This window comes from Mastomys coucha, unplaced genomic scaffold (assembly GCF_008632895.1).
Source record: "Mastomys coucha isolate ucsf_1 unplaced genomic scaffold, UCSF_Mcou_1 pScaffold1, whole genome shotgun sequence".
Classification (NCBI taxonomy): Eukaryota; Metazoa; Chordata; class Mammalia; order Rodentia; family Muridae; genus Mastomys; species Mastomys coucha.
Window position 1 is genome coordinate 52,214,639 of NW_022196891.1, and position 9,718 is coordinate 52,224,356.

Consider the following 9,718-nt stretch of genomic DNA (forward strand, 5'->3'; position numbering starts at 1 on the left):
AAAAAAAAAAAAAAGGGCTGTGACAGGACTGTGCTGGCACCTGATGACTCTGTAAATCCTTTCAAAACTCTGTGGTCCTTTCAAATCTGTGACATTGCAGTGTTACCCGATACACTCTGTGTCCCCGTGAGTATAGGTCATCTGTAATGTGGTAGGCTCCATTTAGTTTCAAATCTAAAATGAAGAAATCGTTATACACCTTTGTCATACAGAAGATAAGTCTCAGAGTCAATATAAATACTAAAATTAACCACAGCTTACACGGTGTCTGTCTTATGTGAAAGGTTCACCTGATCCTACAATAGGTTTGACCAACCAATGTATTTATGTAGAAGGAATCCTAGTGAGAGGTAGACTTGATTAGAGCCAGTTCACAACCAGGATGCCCTCAGATCTGATGGCTTAAGGATGGCCACTATCTCTGCTATAACTGAAGCCCAGAGTTTCTCCCTTCCAGGAATTCTCAGCCCACATAGAGAAGGAGAGAAAATAATTATAACACGTAGCAACAACAACATATGTTCAGTGATAGCATGAGGTTCTTCTCTGTTTTCACTATTTGAAAATCTTTTTTATTTACTATTTTTTTTTACAAATATTTATTGAGTATTGAAATCCAAGTCTGCATCTAGATCCTGAACACTCGCCCTTAAAGCAACAGAGATGTCCCTCCTCCATCTTCAGGTTTCCTAAGGAGAGCAGCCCGGTGAGGTTCTGATGGAGTCCACCACATTACAGATGACCTATACTCATGGGGACACAGAGAGTGTATCGGGTAACACTGCATCTCACAGATAGATTTATCGACGCCACGTAGTAGTAAGTGGTACTTAAACAAGTGTACAGAGATATCGCATGTTCCTGTCTAACACAGCTTGCTTAAATTTACAGGCCAACTGATGATTCGTCTGGGGTAGAGTCAGTGAGCTGCCCGATGGCCATGGGCAGGTTCAGGACCTGGTCCTTTCAAAACTTCGTTTCTTTCATCAGCGCTTCTTTTAATAAAAAATACATACATACACACACACACACACACACACACACACGTATTGTATAATTTTTGTTATTTTCTTGTTTTGTTTTTTTGAGGCAGGGTTTTTCTGGCTGTCCTGTTCTGGAACTAGCTCTGTACACCAAGCTAGACTTGAACTCAGAGATCTGCCTGCTGCTGCCTCCCCAGTGCTGGAACTAAAGGTGCGCACTACTATGCCCGCTGAGCATTCTGGTTTTATTAAGACAAAAACAAAGATCATCAGTTCCATTCCTACCCAAATTTTCTGATAAACCCAGAAATAGTAGGGTTTTCAGATATTCCTAATAAGGTTTCGAAGCATCTTAGAAGGGTCAAGGCCTCAGGCCTCACCAGACTTCCACTGGGAAAAACATGAGAACTTTTTGGGTTTTTTGGTTTTTTATTTGTTTGTTTGTTTCGAGACAGGGTTTCTCTGTGTAGCCTTGGCTGTCCTGGAACTCACTCTGTAGACCAGGGTGGCCTCCAACTCAGAGATCTGCCTGCCTCTGCCTCCCAAGTGCTGGAATTAAAGGCATGCGCCACCACTGCCTGGCACATGAGAACTTTTAAGTCACTGTAAAACAATGCTTTCAAGCACAGGCTACTGGAGTGGGATACCAGCTCCACTTCTTACTTGCTGAAGTAAGTAAGTAAATAAGTAAGAACACTTTGGAAAGGTGTTTTGCCTCTCTGTAATTCTGTCTTTTTTCATTTGATTACAGAGATAATCGGAGTGCCTACCTCTTACAGCACTGTGAGAACAGAATGCTTATTACACATTTAACACTCTTAACACAGCAGTGAGCACATGTACGCTATCAGTACACATTAGTTATTAGACTATGCTACCCTGCACTTGAATTTGGAGTGACAGAAGGGTCTGGAGAAGAAAGGAACATTGATGAAAGTTTGAGTAAGGAAACTGGATTTGAAGAGGTGCTGAAAGCCCTAAGGTAGAACCCACAGACTCTTAAGCAGGAAAGCGAGGGAGGGGGTGGGCCGGCAGTAGGGTGGAGAACAGAGAGCTTCTCATTTGCCAGGTTTCCAAGGTGATGATAGCAAGGCATGGATGCTTCAAGGAGGAGATAGGGCCACAGGGACCAACTAAAGATTTTCCAGTAATAAGGGAACCTCAGGATGGATTCTAGAACAATCGGTACACAGGTGACCATTCAACTGTAAAGCTTCTATGAGTGTTTAGGCAAAGGATTCCTGAGAAGATCTGAGCTGGATGGAACTAGAAATAGTGAAAAATAAGTAAGTAAGTAAGTAAGCATTGATAGATAGATAGATAGATAGATAGATAGATAGATAGATGATAAGAGAGATAGATAATAGAAATAGATAGATGATAGATAGATTGATGGAAAGACAGACAGACAGATATAATATGATATGATAGACAGATGATAAATAGGTAGATAGAATATAGGGGTTGACAGAGAAATAATAGATGATAGATAATGAATGGATGGATAGAGATGAGACAGACAGATGGGGGAGACAGGGTCATGGGGATGTCTCAGTGAGTACAATGTTTGCTGCATAAGTGCAAGGACCAGAGTTTGGATCCCCAGGTCCTACACAGAAAGCCATGCCTCACGCTGTGCTGAGAAGCAGAAGGGCAAGCTTTGGGCTCAGTGAGAGACCCCATCTCAAGAATGAAAGCAGATCTCCAGCCTGAATACAGGAGAAGCTCATGAGCCCCACGCTGAGCTGAGAAACATTTGGCAAGTGACAACTACTAAGGGGGAAGGGTCTTAGGGTCTTCACTATATCCCAGGGCAGGTTGCTCATGCTCCAGTGGCTGGAGCACCCGTGCAATGTGGGCAGCAGGAATTGGACTCAGTGGGTTGGAGAAGAGGAGGATAAAGATGATAAAATTAGGAGAAGGATGTAGAAGTTCCAGGAAGAGTTGGAAGGGGTAATGGGGCGACATGTGATCTAAATATGTTGTATTTATGTATGAAATTACCAAAGGAAAGAAAAAGAAATAAATTAAGCAGAGCATAACTTACTCTGGCCTCCATATGAGCATGCTCAGGTGCATGCACACATGTACACACACACACACACACACACACACACACACACAGATATAAGAGACAAAAAGAACCCCGGTAATGGAGTGCTGATCTGGGATGCTGCTCAGTATGAACTGGTTGGTGATGGCGCCTGAAAAGGCTTTCTGACCCATCCGAGTTGAATTATCCCACCATTAACCACTGTACACTTCATACCCTTCCTGCTGGCCTTATCACTTTCTCCTTTCATGCCCAGTACCCCTCCCAGCTCATGAAAGGCAGGAGACTGTCTTTATTTGTAGACATGGGATCATGATAATATGGAATTACTGAGAGGACACAGGCACTAACCATCAGAATCGGTGCCAAAGCTCTTCCAACGTCAGATTATGGAAAGCTCCTCCTGTAGGACAAGCGAGATGACAGGAAGGGGTGCTTAGACAGCTGGGAATGATGTCCTATCAGCTGACGGGGGCATCCCAATATTTTAATAAGGGTGGCCATGGTAGTAGTACATGGTAGTAAAGGGTTACATATGTAGACTCTTTAGTAATCATAAGTCCCACCAAGCACCATAATGGTCATTTTACAGGAATTATAGATGGGTAAGCTGAGACTCTAAGAAGTGAAGACAGTTTCCTAAAGTCGTCAAGTTGTGATTTGGAACGGGAAGATTCAAACCGGATTGTGGGGTGCTGGGCTGTAATGCCTGGATCTACCTCTTCTTTGCTATGTAAGCTTTGGAAATGGGAGGCCCACATCCTAGTTCTGTGCCTTAGTCTACTGTGTAAAACAGAACTAATAAAGGTACTTGACCAGCCTAGTACAGGTTGTGTAGCACATATAAGCACTTACTAAGCCTTACCTATTGCTATGGTTATCATTTTTTATTTCATCAGGGCCTAGTATATCACAGGGGCTTAGGAAATGACAGCTAACTTGCAATTATGCTTTTGCAATTACTGTCAGGATTTCCTCTAATCCTGAGCCAATGGAATGGACTCTTCAAAATCCATCTCCCAAGGGACCAATCACCTCTGATCAGGAAGCTTCTACAACCAAAAAGGAGGGGATACAGTGACTGCTGGGTACATGAAAGGTGGCTAGTATATCCAAGGATACTAAGCAAATTTTATTGACTTTAACCAATTTAAAAATCAAAACAGGACATGCCCCTCCTCCCCAGAATCCATTTACCGTGTCATAGTTTGGAAGTATGAAGTGATATGTGTGGTAAATATAAAACACACAATAGGTTCAGGAACTTAGTACCAAAAAGAAAATGTAAATTGCCTCCTTACTATTATAACAGCAGGGCAGTGTGGTGTAATCCCAGCACAAATGGGACTGGAGCAGAAGGATCAGTGAAAACTTAAGACTGCCCAAGACTACATAGAGAGATCCTGTCTCAAACAAACAAAAGTCTCCCTCAAATCACAATGGAAATTATAATATCATAATATCACATATTATACTATCATAATTTTTGATAGTTATGTATGAAAATGACAAAAATTTTGCTATATTGTGTTAATTAAAATATTAACTTAAGCCAATACACACACACACACACACACACACACACACACACACATATATTGTTCTATCTGTATTTATTTATTTGGTTTGGTTTGGTTTTCAAGACAGGGTTTCTCTGTGCAGTCTTCCTCCCCCCCCTTCTCCCTCTTGCTCTGGCCCCGTTTGCTCCAGCCCTAGGTTCTTTATTTGTTTCTCCTTACAGATGGTTGTAAGTCACCATGTGGTTGCTGGGATTTGAATTCATGACCTCCGGAAGAGCAGTCACTGCTCTTAACCGCTGAGCCATCTCACCAGCCCCTCTGTGTAGTCTTGGCTGGCCTGGAATTCACTCTGTAGACCAGCCAGCACCACCACTGCCCCATCTCTAGTTCTATTTCTATTGGACAAAACTCACCTAGGGACAAGAAGGAGTTAGGGAAGCATAGACATGTATTGTGGGCTATTAACCAATGTCTTTAACTAGAGAAGAGAAAGAGAACACGTGTGGAAGATGAAGTAGAAAGAAAGTAAAACATAAAACACTTGCAGCATAAAAGATAAAATCAAAGGAAAATAGAAATATGTGGCATATTTACAGCAATATCAAGACAGTTCATTGACTGGATGGTAGCACACGCCTTTAATCCCAGAACTCAGGAGGCAGAGGCAGGAGGATCTCTGAGTTCAAGACCAGCCTGGTTTACTAGTTCCAGGACAGCCAGGGCCACAGAGAGAAACCCTGTCTCAAAATACCAGCCCCCTCCAAACAAAACAAAACAAAACAAACAGTTCATTGGGCAGAAGAAGCTGAGCAGTAATGACACTAGAAAAGCACATGCCTATTTACTGGACACAGTAACACAGAAACTATCAAAATACAAATGTCAACAGGGTGTGGTTGCCTAACCCTGAAATCACAGCACTCTGAAGATGGAGGATTATGATTTTAAGGTAGGGCTGGAGAGATGGCTCAGAGGTTAAAAGCACTGACTGCTCTTCCAGAGGAACCATGTTCCAGAGGAACCAATAGCAGCTCACAACTGTCTGTATCTCAGAATCCAACACCCTTATGTAGACATACATGCAGGCAAAACATCGATGCACATAAAATAAAAATCAGACCATTAAAAAAAGAAAGAAAGAAAAAAGACTTCAAGATCATTCTTGGTTACATAGGCAATTCAGTTTGAGGCCGGCCTGAGGCACAGAATTTGCTTTAAAAACAACAAAAATCCAAGTAAACATCAGAGAAGGTGCTCACTTGGATAGCTAGTGTCACTGTCCTGACTCATTAGGGGGGATTTTCATTTTAATCTTATGTCTATCGGTAAGGTACAACCCATTTATTTTTAGTGTGCCATGTTCTTCAGGGGGACACCTTAAATGACTTCCTATGACAGTTGTGACAGGATTCCAGGCTTCTGGCCTGTTTTTTAGAATATAAAGGCAATACCATGTTAAAGATAAATTACCAGGACTGTGTACAGAGCTGGACCCCCCAACTTGGCGGTTCTCACAGACTAAGTCTAGGCACAGGGAGGTGCTCCCATTTGAAGTGAGAATTTTTTTTTTCTTTAAAAACACAGAAGTGTTGTGAGAATATGTTTTTGTTTTAATCCTAGGTGTGGGATATGGGGCTGTTTCAGACTGTCCACAGCAGCTGACTATGATTTGCCTTGTGCTCTAACAGGGGGCATGATTTTGCCAGCTGCAGATAGTTTCTGCAAGTATATGACGTTTGGAATTCTGGAGACTTTTGAGAGGGTATAAAAATTCTAGAGCCCCAAGGTGGGGAATGTGGCTGCTGCTGTTCTTTTTCCTCCTCCTCCTCCTCCTCCTCCTCCTCCTCCTCCTCCTCCTCCTCCTCCTTCTCCTCTTCTTTCTCCTCCTCTTCTTTCTCTTCCTCTTCTTACTCCTCCTTTTCTTCCTCTTCCCCCTCTCCTCTTCTTCCCCCTTTTCCTCATCTTTGTCTTCCTCCTTCTGCTGCTGGTTGCTGCCCCAAAGATCTAGATATCTCTAATCAGCAGGGAGTAGTCTAACAATACCAATGCCCCCTTCCTCCTCTAACTTTCTTCCTCTCCTACCTTGTGTTTGGGGGCTGGAAGTGATATGGGTGGGATAGGGTGGTAGAAAAAGGGAACCCATAAAGTAGCCAAAATCAGGCTATCCTTATTCTTGTGAAAGTGACTAGGATCCCCTGGGGAGCCCTTTAACACCCAGGCACCCAGACTCTACCAGATCCCTTAAGTCAAAGGCTCTGTGGTGAGGCTAGGGTGTCACAATGTTTCAAATTCCTCTAGGTGATTATACAATCTAGGCACTGAGAACAAGTAGCCAGGCTGTTTGTTTTGGGATCAGATCTAATATTTTAGATGTCTTCAAATTTACCACTCTGAGAACACAGACACACTCCATCTGTGTCCCAAATAAATACTCCTACTCAAAAGTATAACTTTTAGCTGAGGCAGAAAGAGTGATATAAACTCAAGGCCAGCCTGGACAATGTTAGTGATTTTCAGACCAACTTGGACTATAGTGTAAGACCCTGTCTCAAAAAAGTATATCTTAGCAAGGCAGTGGTGGCACATGCCTTTAATCCCAGCACTTGGGAGGCAGAGGCAGGCGGATTTCTAAATTCAAGTCCAGCCTGGTCTACAGAGTGAGTTCCAGGACAGCAGGGCTAGAAAAAAAAAGAAAAGAAAGAAAGAAAGAAAAGAAGAGAAGAGAAAAGAAAAGAAAAAGTACCGGGCGGTGGTGGTGCACACCTTTAATCCCAGCACTTGGGAGGCAGAGGCAGGCAGATTTCTGAGTTCAAGGCCAGCCTGGTCTACAAAGTGAGCTCTAGGACAGCCAGAGCTACACAGAGAAACCCTGTCTCAAAAAATAACAGAAAAAGAAAAAAAGAAAAGAAAAAGTATATCTTGGGGTGCAGAAATGCCTTGTGGGGTAAAGTGCTTGCTGCACAAGCATCAGGACCCAAGTTTGAGTCCCCAGCACCCACATAAAATCAGTATATGGCAACATGCTTTTGTAACCCCAGAGTTAGGGGACAAAGACAAGTGTATCCAATGGTTTGCTAGCTGGACAGTCTCACGGAAGCAATAAGCTCTACATCTGGTCCTTGCAGTCACTCCAGATCCTGTCCTCAAAAACATAAGGTAGACAGCAATAAAGGAAGACACAGAAGTCAAGCTCAAACGTCTACCCTTGCACATATGCGCACATACATAGCTCTGATCACAAATGTATATCTCTTGGGGCTAGGCATGTAGCTCAGTGGTAGAGTGCATAGTTAGCATGCCTAAATCCCTGGAATGGTCCCTAACACCAAAAATAAAATAAAAGTATATATGTCATTTCCTATTTCTTCAACAAAATAACCCCTCACCTCTACCCTACTGCTACAAATCAGTTCTTCCAGGAAGCTGTCAGTGCCCATGGGTGTTTCTGGTCTACTGGCTTGTCCCCCTGCCCCAACACAGTCACTGGTTATGTAAAACACCATTTGTGATAACACTTATACATCTGCTTTGCCTTTTTTTTACCTGTGCAGTATACATTCAACTGTTTTGTAGACAGACTTCTTTCCCATGAATATTATAGAGTTCTGGAAGATGCTATGGTGCTTTTGTCTGCACCCTACCTCCTGCTTACAGATGTGTGATTTTATTTCAGAAAATGTAACAGTGTCTGCTGCTTCTAGTCAACATGGATTGCAGGTCAGTGATATTCAGAAAACCCAGCTGAGGATCAGCCCTTTATTGTTCAGCCAGTAAGAAAGTCTGCCCCACCCTCCTACTCCAAGTACTTTAACCAATAGGACTGTTGAAATTCACCAGTCACTTTCTGTTTGCTTTTAGATCAACACAGCTGATCTCAATTTGAACATGAATGCTCATTCAAAAAACCCCAGGTCTCCAACCATCTCCCGCTCGTTGGTTTTGACTAAGCAAATTCCGAGTAAGTGTTTATTTATACAGATGTTCTCCTGGTACGAAAGGAAGTTTCAGACCTGCTGTCTAACTCTGAGCAAGCGTGTGGATTAGCAGACATATATTTATAAGGGGCTCTGAGATCTTTTGAGGGCAAATGATTGTCACATAGGCAAAGCTATCGTCTCCTTCTGTTTATCACGATCAGTTTATAGAAGTCCTCGAATCCAACCTCTCAGTATGTGTGTGTGTGTGTGTGGGGGGGGGGATTAACAAACTCACAATTTTCCATTCTTCCCCAAGAGAACTGGTCAAGGGGGAGAAGTGACCAGTAAGGACAGGTGGTGCTTCTCTTAAGGAAAACAAGCCTGTGTTCCAGTCCCTGCCCCCTTCCCCCCTGCACTAGCTGACCTAATGCTTAGAAAGCTTCAGAGTCCCAAAGGGCCTCTGAGGTCAGAGTTCTGCATAGCTTTTACTAAGTCTTTGTCACTTTCTGTTTGCTTTTGAGTCTGCCCCTGCCCTGATGGAGTAACTGTGTGTTGTATGAGTGTATTGATGAGTGGGTCCCAGTGTGGGAGCATTGTCCACCTCGTCAGTGGAATGGTGGTGGAGCCTAGGTGTGCTTAGTCAGCCTAGCCACAGAATGAATAAGTAGGATTTTCAGAAAGTCCCTATTTTCCCATTCCCATGAGTATTTTTGTGGGGCTGGTTTTGCTCTGCTCTATTTTGGTTGGTTGTTTGTTTTGAGTCTTATAAAGTGATTTTAAAGATTTTTTTAAAAACCATTATCTGTATATGGGGACGTGGATGGGCCTGTAACTGAGTGCAGGTGCCTGCAGAGTCCAGAAGAGGATATCATCTACTGGAGCTGGACTTCTAGGCAGTTATGAGTCAGCTGCCACTGGTACTGAGAGCCAGACTTAGCAAGAGCAGTACTAGGCTCTTAGCTCCTGAGCTCCAGGGCCATGCATGATTGTAAAACTATTTTGATTGGCTCCTGGACTGACTGATAATATGTTTGTTGATGTGTTTCTACTAATAAATGCGCTTATTTATTTTAAAAAGTGTGTGTGTGTGTGAGTGTGTGTGTGTGTGTGTGTGTGTGTGTGTGTGCTTGAAGAGTCAAAAGAGCCCCATTCCCTTTCCTTCTCCTGGATGAGAGAGGAAAACTGAAGGAAAGGAAAGGGTATGGTCTCCCTCTCTCCCTCCTTCCCTCCCTCCCTCCCTCCCTC

At 43.1% G+C, this 9,718-nt stretch overlaps 1 long non-coding RNA gene across 1 annotated transcript in view; it reads left to right on the forward strand.

The window, feature by feature from the left end:
• The first annotated feature begins 2,134 nt into the window (after window positions 1-2,134).
• The window catches only part of LOC116101576, a 13,036-nt gene continuing 5,452 nt past the window's right edge, over window positions 2,135-9,718 (forward strand). The window contains exons 1-3 of the long non-coding RNA XR_004122877.1: window positions 2,135-2,269; window positions 8,230-8,273; window positions 8,415-8,514. This is a non-coding gene — a long non-coding RNA (uncharacterized LOC116101576). The remainder of the gene's footprint in view (window positions 2,270-8,229; window positions 8,274-8,414; window positions 8,515-9,718) is intronic.